The following is a 19,891-nucleotide window of genomic DNA, read 5'->3' on the forward strand; positions in this document are numbered from 1 at the left end:
GGCAGATTTGTCAGGCGCACACAGGCACAGCTTGAAGACACGACTGGCCCATACGGGCAGGGGTACCTTTACCTTTACCTTTTTTAGTTGGCCAAAGAAACCAAGAGCCCATCCCCAGACTTGCCCCAGGGTATGGATGTGCAGGAGGGACGCGGGTGGCGCTGCGGTCTAAACCACAGAGCCTAGGGTTGCCGATCAGAAGGTCGGCAGTTCGAATCCCCGCGACGGGCTGAGCTCCCGTTGCTCGGTCCCTGCTCCTGCCAACCTAGCAGTTCGAAAGCACGTCCAAGTGCAAGTAGATCAATAGGTGCCGCTCCGGCGGGAAGGCAAACGGCGTTTCCGTGCGCAGCTCTGGTTCGCCAGAAGCGGCTTAGTCCTGCTGGCCACATGACCCGGAAGCTGCACGCCGGCTCCCTCGGACAATAAAGCGAGATGAGCACTGCAACCCCGAGTCGGTCACGACTGGACCTAATGGTCAGGGCTCCCTCTACCTTTAGCTTTACTTAAGAGGTGCCTGGACATGCTTACCTGTGTTAAGCTTGTACTGAGTGAGAAGTCTGGACATGTTTGCCTATGGCCTGTCCACCGTCCCTCAGACCTGTGGGAATGTTCAGGGATGCAGGAGAGGATATATTGTCTGATTATATCCTTATCCAACTGGTCTTAACAAGTTCCACAATTTAGCAGAGTAACATTCCCGTCTTCTAAAATTGGCAGTGGATGCGTTTGCTCAGGCTCGCTAAAGCCTCTATAATAACTCTTCTGGTATTTCCCCCTTATTCCCTCATAAAAGATAAGACATGACACAGTCTTCTATAAAAGTATAAAAAGAGTTTACTCACATTCTGTTCACAATCGGATCCCAGAAGGCAGACTTAGCTTAGAAAAGTAACATACACTTGAAAACTATTCCATAAGAAGACAGTCCCTTTGTCCTCTCTTGGCTAGAGGCCAAGAGGGCATCTTCGGCTAAGCAGATGTTGCTTCTTCGATGCATGTGGTGAAAGAGAGAGAGAGATGGCTGCCCTGCCCTGTGCTTTTGTCGTTACCTGCACAGGTGAGGCCACACCCACCTTTAATCACATGTAGATGAAGTTTGTCCCAGCCCAGAAGGAAACAGGAAGTTTACCTGCTGGCTGGACAAACATTCCTCCCCATGTGTAAACATGTGCACTCTAGGAATGTTGTACTTGACTGCTCTTGTGTTTCACATCCCACAAGAGCATGTGGTGGGCCGGACTATATTTTGAAAAAATATAGTAGCCTCACACCCCGGAATTTTCCTCATCAATGCCAACTCACCCATAGAGGCAGAATAGGAAGCCAGCCCTCCAGGACTTGCTCCTCTGCTGTAAACATAGTTAAAGTTGAGCTGCAGCTAGTAAGACCAAGCACTGGGCGCCTCTCACAGAATCAAAGGCTAAATTTGGATCGAGTGCTTCTCTCCAGAATCTCTTTCCAGGATGATGGCTTCACATGCCTCCTTCTAATAGCAAATTCATCTGGGGAGACCCCATAGACGGCGGCCAAACACATGGAAAGCACATTTGGTGGTGGGGAATAAGAGGGTGCTGCTCCACAAACCTTAAAAAGCACCCTCTCCAATGGCATGGCACTTGGATGACCCTGTGGTTCTACCCCTGGGGCTGAGGGTGATGAAACAATTCCTGAGACAGCTAAAGTGCTGGTGGTGAAAAACCCACGTCAAATGAGACCAAACACGGGTTAGAGCTCAACCAAGTTAGAGCCTACCAAGTGGCGATAGCGACGGTGAGGAGGACCATTGTTGCTGGATCTGTTGGTGAAAACAGTACCAGGAGACTCTTTCAGGTGGTTCATAGTCTAACAGAACCACCTTTGCCATCAGGGTCTGATACAGAGTCCAAGATCTCCTGTAATGACTCCTGTCATGAGTTTTTCTGCAGATAAAAAGAGGTAGACTCCAGCAAGGTAGGAGGGTGCCAGAGCTCTGCCTAGTCAGAGACATAGGACGGCTTGCCAGTTCCCGGGGCCACGTGGAGGAGGGGGTAGGAGGGAGGGAAACAGACGGAGTATGCATGCGCATTCGACTGCCTAATGGCATCCACATCACCCAGGGGATCACAGCCACAGAGATAAGAAAAGAAGAGCCACCCCATTGTCTGGAGAGGTCACTTACCTGATCGCATGGACAAGCCGTTGTCATCGGACCCCAGTGATGGAAGCGTGCAGCTGTATTGAGGCAGCACCAGGTGCTGAAATTGTGCACCTCTAACAATTTTGTGCCTGGGGCAACTGCCCCTGTGCCCCGCAGCCCACTACGCCACTGGGTCTAGTCAAGTAAAGTGAAGTTGATCCTCCACTGTGGGTTACTTTTGTTCAAAGCAAGATTCCTCTGGAGGGAGAGGATGTTGCAAAGTAAGTCAGAGGCAAAGCAGCCCCAAGCCAGGTTCTGTGTTTGCACACATGATTTGCAGTGAGCCAAGGGCTGAATTGCTGCTGTTGTTTCATAGCCCAGAACAGCAGGTGTAGGCGAAAGGTCTAAAGTTAGACAACCAGGTCTTGGTCAAGGCATCCGCTGACCAGCAGGCCATAGAGAAGAGGAACGTCAGCATTTCAACTCTGAGCCCAAAGTTTGGCTTTTGCTATTTTTGGTCACCCTTGGTCATGAGCCAAGTGTGATTCTTGAACTGTGAATGCTGACTTTGCCAAATCCATACAGGCCCTTTTCATCTCTCATGCTCAGGAAGTCGCAGCCACAGCTCAGGAGAGGATTTTTCATTTGCTCCTTTTCCATGGGGTGGGGAAAACTCAACACTTTTAATCTTGTCTTATTTTTATGCAAATTGCGTGGTCCAAAACAAGGAGAGTTATATCTGCACCCTCTCTTTAGCACAGATGGCCTGCAGGAGAAGTTCCTGTCCTTAAAAGTAAAACTGAACTTTTTTGGCAGTGCAACTGCAGGGAAGGCATTGTCTGCCACGTTTGCATTGAAGGCAGAGCTTGGGGGGGCAGGAATGTTCAGCAGAGGGCAACCAAAATTATCAAGGGGCTGGAGCAACTCCCAGATGAGAAGCTAAAACATTTGGGGCTTTCTAGTTTAGGGGGGAAATGAGTAAGGGAGGACACGGTCAGGGGTACACGCCTGGTGTAGAGAAAGTGGAATGCGATAAGTTTTTCATCCCTCCATAATTCCAGAACCCAATGGGGCCACCCAGTTGTGGGTTACTGGGTGGTTGTTGTTTTGATTTTGATTACAGTCGTACCTTGGAAGTTGAATGGAATCAGCTCCGGGAGCCAAAACGTTCAAGAACTAAGCTGTTTGAAAATGAGGGTACAAGAGCAAAAAAAGAGGACAGCCTGAGGCACTGCCAACCCGAGCTGGGAAAAGAGGTGGGCGGGGTCGGCACTGCCGTGCCCCTTTCCCCAGCTCGGGCTGGCAGGGGCCATGACGGGCAGAGCAGCCCAATCCCGAGCCACCTGAGCCCGAGACCCCAACAGCTCCCCCTCAACCTGGACATTTCCTTTAAAATGTAAAAAATCGCCCAGATAGGCATGTTGGTCCCCCAAAAGAGGACATGTCCGGGTTTCCCCAGACATATGGCAACCCTAAATTGTGGTGGAAGATGACCCTGAAAAACTGGCAAAGCCTTGTATGGTACGGCATGGAAAGGGGAACTAGAATAAAGGACTGAAGGGGCTGCATTAGTGAGGTTGTTAGAGCAAGTTTCCTTGGAATGAGGCTCAGCGGAGACTGTGGTGTCTTTTTGATATATGGTTTATTCACACACATATACAACCTGAACCGAAGATGGAGAGGCTCACAGCATTAATGCCCCAGAAGGTCTTGCTTCTTCCAGTTACAGCCTTCGAATCAAGAAGAAATCAGGCATGGCTCTCTCTCTGTGACTTCTGCCAACTTCCAGCCCAGCTCTCTCACACAACTCTGACCTTTCCCTTTCTCATTCCCAGCCAGGCGAGGGAGGAGGCCCACCCTCATTTGCCCTCTGGCACAGAGCAACCACAAGGTACATAGGTGGCAACTATGACCCTTGCTTGGTTAATTCAACAATGGAATCCTCCATTAGATTTTCACCCTTGCAGACTAGCTCCTCAACTCACAAGGCTGAGGGACTAGGCAAGACCAAGGCTGTTTCAAAACCAGTTTTTAGGTGCATTTAGCTTTGTGTTCTATAGCTTTTAGCCCAATATTGATTGATGGGGAATGTGTGGGAATGTTCTGGGGTGCAGGAGAGGATATATTGTGAGATTATATCGTAATCCAACTTGTGCTAACAAGTTCCCAAAATATCAGCAGAGTTTATAACATTCCCCCTTTTAAGTTCGCAACGGTAACATCTGCACAGGTTCGCTAGAACCTCTATAATAATTACTCTGGTAATTTCCCCCTTTTGATCCCTCTTAAAATACAAGACAGGACACAGTCTTTATAAAAGTATAAAAGAGTTTACTCACGTTCTGTTCACAATATGATCCCAGAAGGCAGACAGGCTTAAAAAGGTAAAATACATTTAGAATCTATCTTATAGGAAGATAGTCCTATCCTCCTCTCTTGGCTGAGAGCCAAGAGGGCATCCTGCTTCTTCAAAAGATGAAGATGAGAGAGTCAAGAGGCAAGAGAGAGAGATGGCTGCCTGCCCTGTGCTTTTATCATTTACCTGCACAGGTGAGGCCACACCCACCTCTGGTCACATGCAGAGGAAGTCCGTCCCAGGAAGTTTACCTGCTTGCTGGACAGACATCCCTCCCCATGTTCTAACATGTACACTCTAGGAATGTTGTCATTGACTGCTCCTGTGTTTTACATCCCACAGAATGGAGGCTTATTTTGGGATGGTTTGTGGTGCACAGTCCTGTCTTGTCTTGTCCTCTTGTATGTGTGTGTGTGTTTTCCAAGTGCTTTTTGCCTGTTCACCGGGATCCTTCAGAAGGAAGAGACAAAAGAGGAGTAGTGACATTTTCCTGCAGGTACCATCTTATCGGGGGTCCCTTCTCTGCTATCTTTTCAATGCCTACTTTCTCTTCCTCTTTCAAGAAGCCTTCTAAGGAGAGATTTTTCTTAGTCTGCTTCTGTGTAGGAACTGTTTTTGGATGTTTTGGTTGTTTAACTGTTGTGTCTTTGCTGCCCTGGGCTCCTTTGGGAGGAAGGGTGGGATATAAGGATGCCGAGTAGTGCCTCCTGCCCATACCTGAAGGTTTTGTGGAGGCGCCATAGCCTCAGTGTGTCAGCACCTGCATTGCATGCAGAAGGTCCCAGGTGCCGTCCCTAGCACCTGCAGTTAGAAGCTCAATGTAGGTAGGAGCCTCTCTCTGCCCAAGACCTTGGAGAGCTTCTGCCACTCAGGCTGGAAGTGGGCAATACTGGGCTAAATGGATCAATCAGGTTTAGGATCAGGGACTTGCTTCTCTTAAATGAGCTACCTTCCCAGGTGGATGAGCCCCACTGCTCGTCACTTCCCTCTACAGCACGGGCAGAAACCACCTTCTTGACTGTTGGACCACCTAGTGGTCTCATCTGCTCAATTGGCCGGAGCCTGGCTGTCAGGGCTGATTCAGCTGCAGTTCAGCATCAAAACTCAGAGATGAGCAGTAAGGTGGACTCTTTCTTCAGAGAGACAAAACCCGACAGAGAAACTCCACAGGCAGGACTAGCCCCAGTTGCCAGAATGGAGGATCTTAGCCTCCTCCTAAGGTAGGGCTATCAGACATCAACAGCTTCTGGGTCTTCCTTTAAGAAGCTCAACAATTTGGGGGTCTTCCTAAAAATAGCTCCACAGTTCGGGGTGTCTTGGTTTCTACTTTTAGAAATATGGCATCCCTAGCCTAAGGCTCCTCCCCAGTTGGCTGACTTCCCAACAGTCGTGGAGGGGCTCTCTGTGCCTTTTGTTCTGCTACATGTAATGCCTCCCTTGTTCCTGGGGACAGAGGAGGAGGGGAGAAGGGAACAGTGGACATGGCAGGTGCCTGGGGATCTGTTGCAGCCTCAGCCTCCTCCTCCTCCTCCTCCTCAGCTGCCTCAGTCTCCCTTAAACCTGCTGCTTGTTTAGCCTCCAAGCCATCTGCTCCCCCTTCTTCTTCTTCTTCTTCTTCTTCTTCTTCTTCTTCTTCTTCTTCTTCTTCTGACGACGACCTGTCTCCTGCATCCCACCAGCAGTCTCCTGGCTTGGAGCCTTCCCACTTTGATGCTTCCCTGGGGGGTTCCCTGGCTGTAGCCTCCCACCATTCCTCCTCCTCTAGCCAGTACCCGACACTAGCTTTGCATGCAGGGGAAGCCCTTAACTCACTGAGGGTTTGAGACCCATCAACTCCCCTCACCTGGTTAGCTTGCCAGTTGAAGCCATTCCTGGGGTGTGGCTGCTGCTGCAGGCTGACAGTTTCTAAGAGCCGCAGGTGAGAGCTGTAGTGACCAAAGGTGGACAAACTACCCCAGAAGGAGCAGAATGTGCCCCCCACCAGAGGTACTACCCCTCCCCTCGCAACCTTGAGTCATGAAGGACAGAGAGTGGAGAGTTGAATGTGTGTAGAAACCAGCCTTCCTTAGGAAACCAAAGTTTACATTCATCACTCCACCCACTTTCACCTGTGGCCCCTCCCACCACAGGCACACAGCCCCTGGAAGGCTTCCCAGAGGAGAATATGGCCCTTAAGACTGAAAAAGAGTCCCCAACTCCAAACTAGTGATTAACTGCCATTGATGGCTCCAGCTGGATGTTGAAATCTCCCTCTAAGCTCCTTCTCAGATCCATGTTCCCTTTCAACAACTGGCTTCCTCCTGCAGGTCAGACAGTCCCCTCAGTTCAAGGACCCATTGTTTCTCCATGTGCATTTTCAGCAGCCTCCCATGTGACTGCCAGTGATATCATTTTCCCCATCCTCAGATTTTGCCCCACCCCCGGCAGCCTAAAATTCTAATCAGCTTATATCTTCAAAGGAAATAAGACATCTCCAGCTGAGCAAGACCTGGTATTTCCCCCTCTTCAGATAGCACTGGATCTTATTGCATAAATCAAACCCCTGCGTCCAGTCACACTTCCCTGCGTCGCTCTGCTGGAAGTTGATCTGGCAGGAGAGCAGAGCTGCAGCGGTCCCGTCCGTGTGAGATAAGGGATAAATCAAGTCCAGAGGCAGTTCAGTTCTTATCTCTAAAAGCGTTTATTTACAAGGCAATAAAACCGTCCGAAACTTCCGACATTCTCCGTGCTCCAAGAGCACACACGCAGCCTCAGCTGCTCAGCGAGAAGTGAAACTGAGTGAGGAAACAGAAAGACTTTGTGCGTCACTTCTCTGCGACAAGCCCCTCCTTCTGCTCCCCCTCCTTTTCTTCTCAGACACAGGACACACCGGAGTTCTGACTCTGTCAGTTCCAAACTCCACACCCCCTCTTGTCCTGCGTCTGGAGACAGTAGCCATCAGTGCTTTCCCCATACACAGACCCTCACAGAACTCCTCGTGCTTCTGGAAGGTCAATGGTTTTGTAAAACCATCAGCGAGGTTCTTTGTTGAGGGACAGTATTTCAGAGCGACTAGCCCCTCATGAACGCTCTGACATACGTTCCGGAAACGTATATCTAAATGTTTCGTCCTTGCCTTGAATTGCCCTGTCTCAGCTAATTTAAGGCATGGTTGGTTGTCTTCATGCACCACAACGGGCTGACAACTCTCTTCACAGATTTCTTCGACCAAACACACATAGAACTCCAGTTCTCTGCAAACCTCTGATAGCGCACTGAACTCAGCTTCAGTAGATGAAAGCGCTATGAGACCTTGCTTCCGGGACCTCCACCCAATCACTGAGTCCCCAAACTTCACCACTAGGCCTGACACTGACTTGCGGTCCTCAAGGTTAGCCCAATCCGAATCCACCCAGGCGGTCAGCTTAACATCACCCTCAGCTGACATCTTGAGGCAAAAGTCTTTGGTATCTTGCAGGTAACGTAGCACCCGCTTAACACCATTCCAGGCCTGCACACTAGGACTTGAAGCCTCTCTACTGAGCAGATTGACAGCAAACGCTATGTCTGGTCTGCTCCACTGTGACAGATACAACAGACTACCCAGAGCTGACTGAAAGAGTTCAGTGTTTTCGAACACCACGCGTTCTACTTGCTGACACTCCTTTACGTATCCAGTCTCCATGGGTGATCTGGCACCTGCACAATCAGACATCCTGAACTTCTCAAGCAACTGCTCAATCTTACCTTTCTGGCGAAGCAAAAAGCTTCCATCACTTGCTCTTGCGATCTCTACGCCTAGGTAGGACTTGACATCTCCAAGTTGCTTCAGCTTGAACCGCTTACCAAGCTCCTTAGCAAACTTCTCCACTTGTTCACTTGTCCTTGTCATCAACAAGATGTCATCAACAAACACCTGTGCCACTTGCTGCTGCAAGCCTGAATCTCTAATGTAAAGACAACTGTCTGCAAGAGATCTCTTAAAACCTAGCTTTTCTAAGGCTTCATGTAGGCACATATTCCAATTCCTGGCAGATTGGCGTAACCCATAGATGGATTTGTGCAACCGCCACACAACGCCTGGTTCACTGACTTCGAACCCTGGAGGAGGACGCATGTACAACTCCTCCTGGAGATCTGAGTTCAGGTAGGCGACATCTACACCAAAATGGTTCACCTTCCAACCTCTCTGTGCTGCTATTGCCAAAAGCATTCTCAAAGTCTCCGCCCTTGAAGTCGGCGAATAGACCTCTGTGAAGTGGACCCCGCGTTTCTGCGTAAATCCACGCGCCACTAACCTCGCTTTGTACTGTGGCTCTCCTGCTTCTGTGGGTTTAAGACGGTAAACCCATCTGCAGCCTACAGCTTGCTGGTTAGCCGGCAGCTGTGTGAGTGAGAACACTCCAAGAGACTCCATTGAGTTCATCTCCTTCTGCATCGCCTCATGCCATTTGCTGGCTTCTTCCCGAGGCAACTTCTGAACATCCTCAAAGGATTCAGGTTCACATCTAGCCACACCAACCCAGACACTCGTGGCTTCATACCTTTCAGGTGGCTTCCCTTTGGTTGATCTTGCTGACCTCCTCAGCGTGAATTCTGGAACTGCGCCTGATTCACCTGGATCAACCCTCCTTTCTTCTATGTCAGAATCATCCCCCTCTGACCTGCTGCGCCGTTTAGGGCGAACAGCTGGTCCTGCTGGCGAGGATGGTTCACTCCTTGGCTCAGACTTGACAGAGACCTGTGGAGGGGTCCTGGGACTCCCTTTTGGAGAGACACGGAGCATCTCCCTTGGAGATCCCTGCTCTGGACTCTGTGGCTGTGGACTGTGCTCACCAGCAACAGGTTCAGCCTCACCCTCCTCTTCCTCATCTGAGTCTGCCAGAATATCCGGATTTCCGTGAAGCCGCTTCCACCCACTCTGCTCGCAAAACTCAGCACTGCCGCTAATAAGCAGCCTGGACTGGTTGCCAGTAGGGTATGCGAAGCGCCACGCTTTTGAACCCGGCTCATAGCCCACAAAGATCATTTTCCTGGATCTTGGCTCCCCTTTCCTGCGCATGGCCTTTGGAATCAGAACCCAAGCTGTAGACCCAAAAGTGCGCAGAAAATGGACCTTCGGCTTTTTCCGATGAAGCAGAAAGTACGGTGTGTCCCCTACACTGGAATTGAACACTCTATTCTGCAGGAAACAAGCCGTTCGGAAACTTTCGGCCCAAAAGCGCTGTGGCAGACCTGAGTCTGCCAGCATAGCATTCGCTGACTCCTGTAGCGTGCGAAACTTCCTCTCTGCAACTCCATTTTGTTGCGGAGAGTGGGGGGCCGTCAGTCGATGACTGATACCCTTCTGCCTGAAGAACGATTGCAGCGCAGAACCTGTAAACTCCCCCCCCACGATCGGACTGAAAGGAAACTATTTTGGTAGAGAACCGTAGTTCTACCGCTGTGATCCAATCCCTGATCAGTGCAGCTGCCTCTGACTTCTGTTGCAGTGCAAATAGCCATGCATGTTTTGTAAAATCATCAACCAGAACCAGAGCCCACTTAGAACCAGCTAACGAAGGTGTCGGCATGGGTCCCGACAAATCTGCATGAACAAGTTCAAAGGGTTTACTGGTTTTCCTCTCAGACCTGGGATATGAGCATGTTACAACCTTTGATTGCTTACAGGCTTGACAATCTAGGTATTTGTCACATGCCTTGAACCTGCACCCAATGGTGTTTTCTGTGGCCTTCTTCACATATGACCACCCTGCATGTCCAAACCTGCGATGCCATAGGTGTAAGCAATCATGGTGTGGTGGGACATTGGCACACTGCCCTTGGGCATCTTCAATGGACTCTCCACTAGCCCCATTTTCCACCAGCCCCATTTTCCCACCAGCCCCATCTTCAATGGGCATCTCGATCAGGAAGAGCGTGCCTCTTCTCTGGACACTGTGGATCTTCTTCCCATTCCTGAAAAAGGAACACACATTGTTAGAAAACAAAACATCAAACCCAGCAGCCATAAGGGCTGGCACACTTAAAAGAGAGTGGGCAAGCTCTGGTACCACAAAAGCTTCTATCCAATGGTCTATGAAAGAGCAATAAAGAAGACCAGTTTCAGTCAATGGTCTTTGAGACCCATCAGCCAAAGTAACATAACGTCCAGTTTTAACTGTCTTGCAGTTCCTCAAATGCCCAGACGATGTCACTAAACAATGCGTGGCTCCGGAATCGATCACGAGAGATAAAGAGTGTCTCTGGTTGTTTTCCACAGATGCCAAGGCGTTGCTAGCACTCCCATCGGTTGCCATGGCGACAGCCTCTCCCCGGCTAAGGCTCTTGTCTTTTCTCAGAGACGCTAGCGCAGCTGTGAGGTGGTGATAAGACGCCTTGTCTTTGTTTTTCTCCTGGCCTGCTGCTTTCCCACGCCGTTGCTGGGAACCTGCCCTGGGAACCTGCTTTGTTGACATTCCACGCCGGCCAGTGTCCTTGGCAGCCTGGGCCTCTAGCGGATGCTTCCCAGCGCTGTTGGACGTCGTCTCAAAGCACAAACAACTTTCGAAGCCTTTCGCTTTCTCAGAGCTCTTGGAATGGCCTGCCTGGCCTGCCCCCCCACTGCCTTTTGGGGTGCAGCCTGCGCTCTCTTCCACAGCTCTCAGCTGCTCTCCAGCACACAAAGGTGTCGAAGCAGAGAAACAGCTTCCCGGAACAGCCCCCTCTGGTCTGGCTCTCCCTTCAGCCTGGGGCTTGCTCCCTTGGCCCTTGGCTTTCTCCCGGCCCTTGGCTCCTGCTGAGCTTTCGCACAGACTCCTCAGCACCTGCCACGCGGTCTGAGCCGATTTAACGCCCTCCAGGTGGGGCAACAGCAAAGCGTCCACACTTGCTTTCAGCAGGCAAAGCTCTCTCTGCTCTCTCTCACTCAGCGGAGCAGTAGCCTGCTTGGGTGGGGCCGGCTCCTTCTGGACTGGACTCCAGAGCCCTGTGGCCACAAACCACCCCCTTGCTCCTCTTGACCAGGCCTCCCAGTTGGCCCCATTCAGCCTCTCACCGGGGTAGCTCTCTTGGCTCTGCTGTGCCTGTGCAGCAGCCATTCTTCCTCCCTCCCCGGGGCTTCAGCGTACTCACAAGTTTGCCTGCAAGCCGGACCTCCGAAGCAGCCGTTCCTTCTGGCTCTTGGCTCCGCTCTCCGGCATCTCCCACTGCCCTTTCCTGGCAGGAGATTTACAGCAAATCGACGCTGGTAATTTCCTCCCTTCTCACACTTGTCAGGAAACACGACACGTCCATAACCTATTGCATAAATCAAACCCCTGCGTCCAGTCACACTTCCCTGCGTCGCTCTGCTGGAAGTTGATCTGGCAGGAGAGCAGAGCTGCAGCGGTCCCGTCCGTGTGAGATAAGGGATAAATCAAGTCCAGAGGCAGTTCAGTTCTTATCTCTAAAAGCGTTTATTTACAGGGCAATAAAACCGTCCGAAACTTCCGACATTCTCCGTGCTCCAAGAGCACACACGCAGCCTCAGCTGCTCAGCGAGAAGTGAAACTGAGTGAGGAAACAGAAAGACTTTGTGCGTCACTTCTCTGCGACAAGCCCCTCCTTCTGCTCCCCCTCCTTTTCTTCTCAGACACAGGACACACCGGAGTTCTGACTCTGTCAGTTCCAAACTCCACAGTTTCTAAGAGCCGCAGGTGAGAGCTGTAGTGACCAAAGGTGGACAAACTACCCCAGAAGGAGCAGAATGTGCCCCCCACCAGAGGTACTACCCCTCCCCTCGCAACCTTGAGTCATGAAGGACAGAGAGTGGAGAGTTGAATGTGTGTAGAAACCAGCCTTCCTTAGGAAACCAAAGTTTACATTCATCACTCCACCCACTTTCACCTGTGGCCCCTCCCACCACAGGCACACAGCCCCTGGAAGGCTTCCCAGAGGAGAATATGGCCCTTAAGACTGAAAAAGAGTCCCCAACTCCAAACTAGTGATTAACTGCCATTGATGGCTCCAGCTGGATGTTGAAATCTCCCTCTAAGCTCCTTCTCAGATCCATGTTCCCTTTCAACAACTGGCTTCCTCCTGCAGGTCAGACAGTCCCCTCAGTTCAAGGACCCATTGTTTCTCCATGTGCATTTTCAGCAGCCTCCCATGTGACTGCCAGTGATATCATTTTCCCCATCCTCAGATTTTGCCCCACCCCCGGCAGCCTAAAATTCTAATCAGCTTATATCTTCAAAGGAAATAAGACATCTCCAGCTGAGCAAGACCTGGTATTTCCCCCTCTTCAGATAGCACTGGATCTTCAGCTGTGGAGGACAAATGCCCACGGTCCTTTCAAAATTTCAAAATTCGTAGGAACATCACCTGTCTTGGCAAAAAGGAAGGAACAAATGTCTCAGATGCAAGTCCTTTAATCTGGAATTGCTATTCTTAACTCCATGTGGCTGGGGTATTCTGGGGCTTCTGTACCTTGAACTAATAATTTCTTGTTTGCATGTTCTACCCCAGCTGCGGCTCCCAGTTCAGTTCAGCAGGGGGATTAATTATGCGTTGTCAGTTGATTTGTCAGGGTCTGTTCCATACATGCCGGGTGGATAAAACGACTAATTCATGTCATGTCTAACTGGTTTGAGCAAAAGGCTTCTCAGAAGCTAGGGCATGTCATAAAAGACAGCAATGTACAAAAGCGGGTGGAGGGTGGACATTAAAATCAGTCCAAAGAATTCAAATGTATGGGTGCTCAGGAAATGTTTAAATGATAGCACAGACCTGTTGGCATAGAAAAGGTCTTCAAGAGATGCCTGAAAATCAGCATTTCATTCCAGATCAGCCTTCTCATGGATTCAGTCACTTGTGCAGACAGCTCAACTTCTGCAACCAATGACCTCCTGCAGAGTGTAGCCACAAAAGAGAGTTTTGGGAGGACTGGAGGACAGGCTTGCAGTTCATTCAGGGCAGAAGCAATGGGAGAAGGGCCATAGCTTAGTGGTAAAGCAGCTGCTTACATGCAGAAGCTCTCCGGTTCAATCTGTTGTATCTCCAGCTAGAATGTCCTCTGTCTGAAACCCTGGAGAGTTTTTGCCATCCATTGTGGACAAGACTGAGCTAGATAGAGCCATAGTGGGACTCCGTATAAGGCAGCCTCCTATTGTCCCAGCAACAAGCCTTTGCCACGCACAGAGGACTCCTTAAAGACATGAAATAAATAAAGCTGCCCTGGAAAGGGATGCTGAAAATGAGTCAGAATTAGACAGCCCTGGGACAACAAAACACTCGGACACAGTGCCTTTAAAGCACGGACCTGGGCCTAGGAAGCATGGGGCACCAGGTTGAGCCTTGAGAGACTGCTGTCCAAGGTGCTGAAGGGATTGAATACAAAGATGCAACTGTTAGCATGTCAAGGCGCATGATGGTGCTTTGAATGCATAAAGCAGATGCGGCCTAACTTGCACAGTTGCAGAATGAACTGAATTGAGCTGGAAGAAGCAGGACTACATGGGATGTAGAACGCTATACAGGAAATGGCTCTGGGTGGCCCACTGGGAGAGGCACACGATGCAAAAAGCGGCAGTTACAACCCATTCATGGGAAACAGAGCTCTGAAATCCTGGAGAGCAGCTGCTGGCTGTGGCAGACCATAGAGAACTAGATGGCCCAGTGGTCTCAGTGGCTTTTCAAGCCAGAACACAGCTTCAGCGTCCCCAGGGCAAACCAATTTTTAATTCCCCAAACTCTTACTAATCAGAGTTTCCTTTTTAAAGCGACAGTAGTTCAAAGCATTGACTAGGGGCTTTTCAATGTTCAAAGGCACTTTGGATGCCTTGACTTGCAATCCTTACAACAACCCTGCAGAGCAGTTCAGTGTTATCTTGAGTTGCAGAATAGCGAGGCGCGATGCCGAGGCGGGCGCAGGGTGGCCCACCTAAGGAGTTCATGGTAGGGGGACCTAATGAGGCCAAACTCCGTCTTTTGCTCTTATTTCAGCTGTGTCTTGGCTCTGTGCTCGCAAGTGTTCTAGTGACTTTCAGGTAACTTGGAAAGCATGGTAATGATGTCTTGGTTCTGAAGAATGATATTTTCCCCAGTCTGACTTAGCTATCCTGGTAATGATTCAGCTAGATGTTGTACACGCTGACCATATTCCAGAAGGGGTTTGTTGTCTTGGCCTTGCTTTGGCTTACTGAGATCTGTCTTCTCCCTATAGGTGCTCATTCTAAAATGGATAATTATAACGTTTGACTTCATTGATCAGAAGGAAAATATGAATGCTCTCTATGGTTTCTTCTTCCGCTTCTTACAATATGAGAAATTGGTAAGATAAAAAGGAATGCGTTATTTTGAATGAACTTGCTTTTATTCTGACATTAACCCAAATCAAACAATAAAGAGTACTTTCCGACCACACAACAGGACACCATGTGAAAAGTGGGGCCTTAAAAATACCTCTCCCATTTCCTTCCTTTTCCTGTCTTGTTCCTTCCCAATGGGTGCCGGTCGCAGCGCCCCCCGGGGGCACGGCATGTTCAGGCAGGCAGGCAGGCAGGCAGCTATCCGATGTCGATCCCGCCCGTTCCTCCCTCCACCCCCCTCAAAGACAGCCGCGCAGGCAGCTATCCGATGGAGGGAGGGGGGGAATCCTGTTCTGCATAGCTATCAATTCGGGTGCGCATACTTATGGGAAAAGAAAACTAATTTATTTTAGAGCTTGTTTTTGTGTGTATTCATGGTATCATTTGTAGACCCAGTAGATGGCAGTGTGGTGTGGAGAGTGTTTTTGGCAGCTCGTGAAAGGATAGAGGGTGGAACGTTGACCGTTCAAAGGCACTATAAGCAATATATATATATATATCTCGCCACATTTTCCTAGCTACGTTTTCCCATAAAAGTATACACTCGAATACATTTGAATCAAATACATTTGGAACAAGTGATTGTTACATTTAAGGAACATTCTCTAGGCGATGAGATTGGGGGGAAATACAAAAACCCATTTGGATACATTTGGATACATTTAGAAAAGTACAGCATTTTGAGGAAAAATACATTTGAGTCGAAAAATACATTCAGATCCATTCTTAAAGTCAATGAGAAAGATACAGTGAAAAACGATCCATTCCCCAAGGCACCGTTGACCTTCTTGTAGGGTGTGAAGGCAGAATACGATCTATTTGATATTGGTAGGGTCCTTCTCCTTCATTCCCCTCTCTGACCCTGACTCTCTTACGACACAGGGACCATCCCAGAGTGTGGGCACAACATCTGCCGGTCCGGCCTGATCCAGTGCAGCGGGGCAAAAAGGAGGCTGGCTTCCTGTCCTCAAGGCCGAGTTGGAGTCCAGAGAAGGAGCCTCATCCGCAATCGGCAATTGGCTAACTTTGTCGAAGTAGCCAAGACCCTCAGTCTTCAAGAGGGAAAGGAGGAGTCTATGAGAAGCACCAGGAGCCCCTGAATCTCTTTTGCAAGGAGGATGAAGCCCCCATCTGTGTGGTTTGGGGCAGATCCAAGAAGCACCAACACCACGAGGTGATTCCTCTGGAAGAGGCTGTCGAGGAATACAAGGTACCTTGAGGGGGAGAAATAGCTGTGTATTGTTCTTGGCAGGTTATCTTCTTAATTCTCAGATCCAAAGTAGGCATGGTATTAATTGGTGGTTGTTTATTACCTTAGAAGCAGCCAAGGGGAAGCCTGAGAGCGGCTGGGATGGCTGGGAGGAGGGAGTCAAAGTCTTTCTCTCTGCCAGGGGGGCCAAGGGATCTTCCCTTGAAATACAGCAGCTTCATGGGACCATGGCAGGGAGAGAAAGGGTTAACCTCATCCACATCCCCCAGCAAGGTTGCTTTGTACATATTTAGAACACTACAAATGTGAATTGCACATACACAACTAAGTCCATGTCTCCTTTGGCTAGCAGGATGCCTCCTCAATACCCTGCCAAGCAGATAGCAGCAAGGGGTCAGCTGCAAGGGGGTGGGGACTGGGGGCTCCTTTTCCCTTCTGGGGTACCTCAGAGCCCATATAGAGTCCTTTTGTAGCTTCTCTATCGGTAGGAGAAAATAACAGAGGCCAATCAGAGAATATTGAGAAGCAAAGCAGCTAGTAAGCCAGATCTTTATTAACTGTTGCAACAGGGTGCTCACCCCCCCCCCCCACGCAGGAGGGAGGAGGAGACCCCAAACCAAGTCCTTATATAGACATTTGAAATTGCCCACCTGGAGCCCAAGACCACCCCTCCATACATCATACATACATCACAGAAGGGGCGGCCTACAATAGACTCCTGTCTGGCAGGAAACCTGTTGATGGGTTTACCTGGCTGTTCATGGGTTTACCTGGATATTCTTTTGTGATGATAACTACTTACGGTATTTACGTATGTGTTCTGTACTTTTCTTTCCTCCAGTAAATTACTTTGCTATTATAGCAAGGCCACTGGACCCAAGAAGCCAGTATAATATTCATCTCCTCTCTTTGTGTCTCAATCAAAGCTGAGTTTTCCCTTTTCTTGTCAGGGAGAGATCTGTCGCTGCCTGGAGATTCGGAGGAAAGAGAGAGGGGAAATTCTGGCCTATCAAGCAGACCTGGACAAGGAAAGCAAAGACCTCCTTGGAAGTGTCACTCTTGTTACTAGTGAGGGAACAAGCACTTCAAGAAGCTGAGGAGGGAGGGGGAAATCTGCCCATTTCAACTTCTCCCCATTTCTCCTTTTTCCATATCGGTTTGTTATTTATTTATTATTCTGAAAATGAATCAAATGCTAGGGTGGCTACCTTCTCGTATAAATAGTTTGATACGTGCTTTACCCTCATAAATACATTTTTTGTGAACATTACCTGGCTGGGTCAACCTTGAGAAATTCAGAGGTGTGAATTTCAAAAGATTGCTGTTTTGGTCTCCATATTTTTTCCAAGAATTGCGAATTAGGTAAGTTCACCTTTGAATGCAGCTAAATGGAGTTTATTTCCCATTGTTGTTTATTATGTGAAAAGCAGTCAAGGAGAAGCCTGAGGACTTGTGAGCTGAGAGGGTGGAAGCAGTTCAATTCAAATCCTAATTCTCTTGCTGATGTTTTGAAGGCTGACCATCTTCCTCACTCAGACCTCCTCAGAACCGGAGAGGCTGAAGACTGTGGAGAAGTTGAGACAACTGCGCCAGTTCCTGGAAGAAGAAGAAGAAAAGTGTCTGCTGAATCATGTGGAAGAGGTGAAGAAGGAGATTGCAGGGAGAAGGGATGAGCAGCTGGCCAGGCTCTGCAGGAAACTCTCCTCTCTTGAGAGGATCATCCAGGTGATGGAGGAAAAGGGTCAGCAGCCAGCGAGTGAACTGCTGCAGGTAAGACGGCTCCAGGAAAAGGCTGCCTCCCATCCTTTCTGTGCCCCTTTCAGGTACGCAAGGAGTGTAGGGGCTCAGTTGACGGAGCCTCGAGTCAGCTTTGTAATGGACAGGAACACCCCAGAGACCTGGGATGCTGAACTTACCTGAAGGCCGACTAGAGATTCTTCAGTCTTCTTGAGGGAAGGGGAGGGGATTTTCTGCTCCTTGCTGATGATTTGCCTCCGAATGCCTTCCCGCTGGGCAATGCTGCCTTCCTGCCCTGCCCTGGGCTTCGCCAAGGATGCAGTCAGGCCTCCTTCTGACATGAGCCAGTCTCTTGACCAAGCTTCTCTTCCCGTTCCCTCCACAACTTCTGGGTGGATCCCCTTCCCCATAGATAATTATCGGCCCAAAATGGTGCCTGGTCACAGTGACCAAAGAGCAAGAGAGAGGGACTCATCCAGACTGCGCCACCTTCTCCACTCACAATCCCATATGGCCAGACGTACAAGTGCTTCTGAACGCCCTCTTTAAGGAGGCTGAGAAGGCTGACATACTGGCAAAGGCAGGAGAAGCCCTATTACGGAATGATTGCCAGATGTCCCCGTCTCCCAGGGACAGTCCCTGGATTTACAAATCTGTCCCCAACAAAATCCGTCCCCGGAATGTCCCCGGATTTCATATAAGGCCCCCAGATTTATATTTTAAGTGTTGTAGATTTATTAGTAGGGAAGGAATGTTGCGTGATTGGTTCAACGGCACAAGACACATCATATGGGGACTTCCGGCGAGGCAAAATGGCGGGTGCCACGGCAATGAGCAGCTCCTGAAGCCAGGAAGAGCCAAGTGCACTACCAGGCTGGCTCCGGGCTGCTGAGACTGCTGCCTGCGCTGCCACTGCCAAGGGGGAACCAGGGATGCCCGGCGCGTTAACTGGGGGAACAGCTGACACCCCCCCCCAGGACCCAAATCGAGGCGGGAGCGAGAGCGCCCGGCCATGTGGCCGACTGCCCAGTGGCGCTCCAGGGCCAGTAAAAACCCCGGAGCCAACCCAGGGAGAAGGAGGAAAGGAGAAGGAGAAGGAATAGAGAGAAAGAGAAAGGAGAAAAAAGAGGGGAGCCCCGACCTTGCGGCCGCTGAGGAAGAGAGGTAGGAGAGCACCAGGAGGGCAAGGACACGGGGCCGAGCCCAGGCCCGACCCGAGCCTACTCCACGACAGATAGCACTCCAAGAGATCAGGCTGGGGCCCAGAGGAAGGCCACGCGACAGAGGAGACCCAGAAGAGAAGGTATTACTTCTTATTTTTTTAAAAAATGATTTTTAAAAAAAAACATTTTTTTCTCTGGGTAGTTGGTTCCTTTTATTTGTTCGGGTTCCTACGTTACACCAGCATTTTAAATGGCAACACTCGTTTCAAAGATTGGCCGCCTTTTTAATTGTTATGGAAAATCAATAAAATGATAATTTGCCCCTGCCCAAGGGTTGCATGACATCTGGCTGAAGACTTTTTTTGCTAAAAGTTGAAGCTATGCTGGGGTGTGTGGGTGTGTCTGTCCGTCCATGTGGCCGCTGTGTATTCAACATTCCACCCCCTCCAAAGAATCCTAAGAACCTTAGTTCTCCTTTCACAGTGCTACGATTCCCAGCACCCTTAACAAACCATTGTTTCCAGGACTTTTGGGGTGTGGGTGGGAGGAGATGTGCTTTACATGTGTGGTGTGCAGGCATTTCCCAGCACATGTGGGGGGGGGGAATTCAAGACTAACGCAAATGCTTTTCTTCCTTAGACCACCTTGACGTTGAAAAAGAGGTTCTCTGGGTTGAGGAACACACACCATTTCACAGCGAAGCAGAACACGGGCCAAATGGTCACTCTGTCATTAGATTTGGTGAAGTTAGACTGGCTTTGCAAAGGAGCTTGCCCCTGAAGCCAGTTGGTTGCCTGCCTTCTTCCTGGCTGGCGGCTTGGCAGCAGCAAAACACAAAGAGACAGCCCCATGCAACCTCACACCCAAAGATTTCTGCCCATGCTTCAGACATGCAGCCCTAAGAGCAGCTCTGACTCCCACTCTAGGCCCCGCTGCCCCAGTCTTCCTCCTGATGTAGGCTACAGGATCTGGGAAGTCTGATCCAGCTTTGAGGTGTGGTTC

This window comes from Podarcis filfolensis (genome assembly GCF_964270895.1).
Source record: "Podarcis filfolensis genome assembly, chromosome: W".
In the NCBI taxonomy this organism is placed as follows: Eukaryota; Metazoa; Chordata; class Lepidosauria; order Squamata; family Lacertidae; genus Podarcis; species Podarcis filfolensis.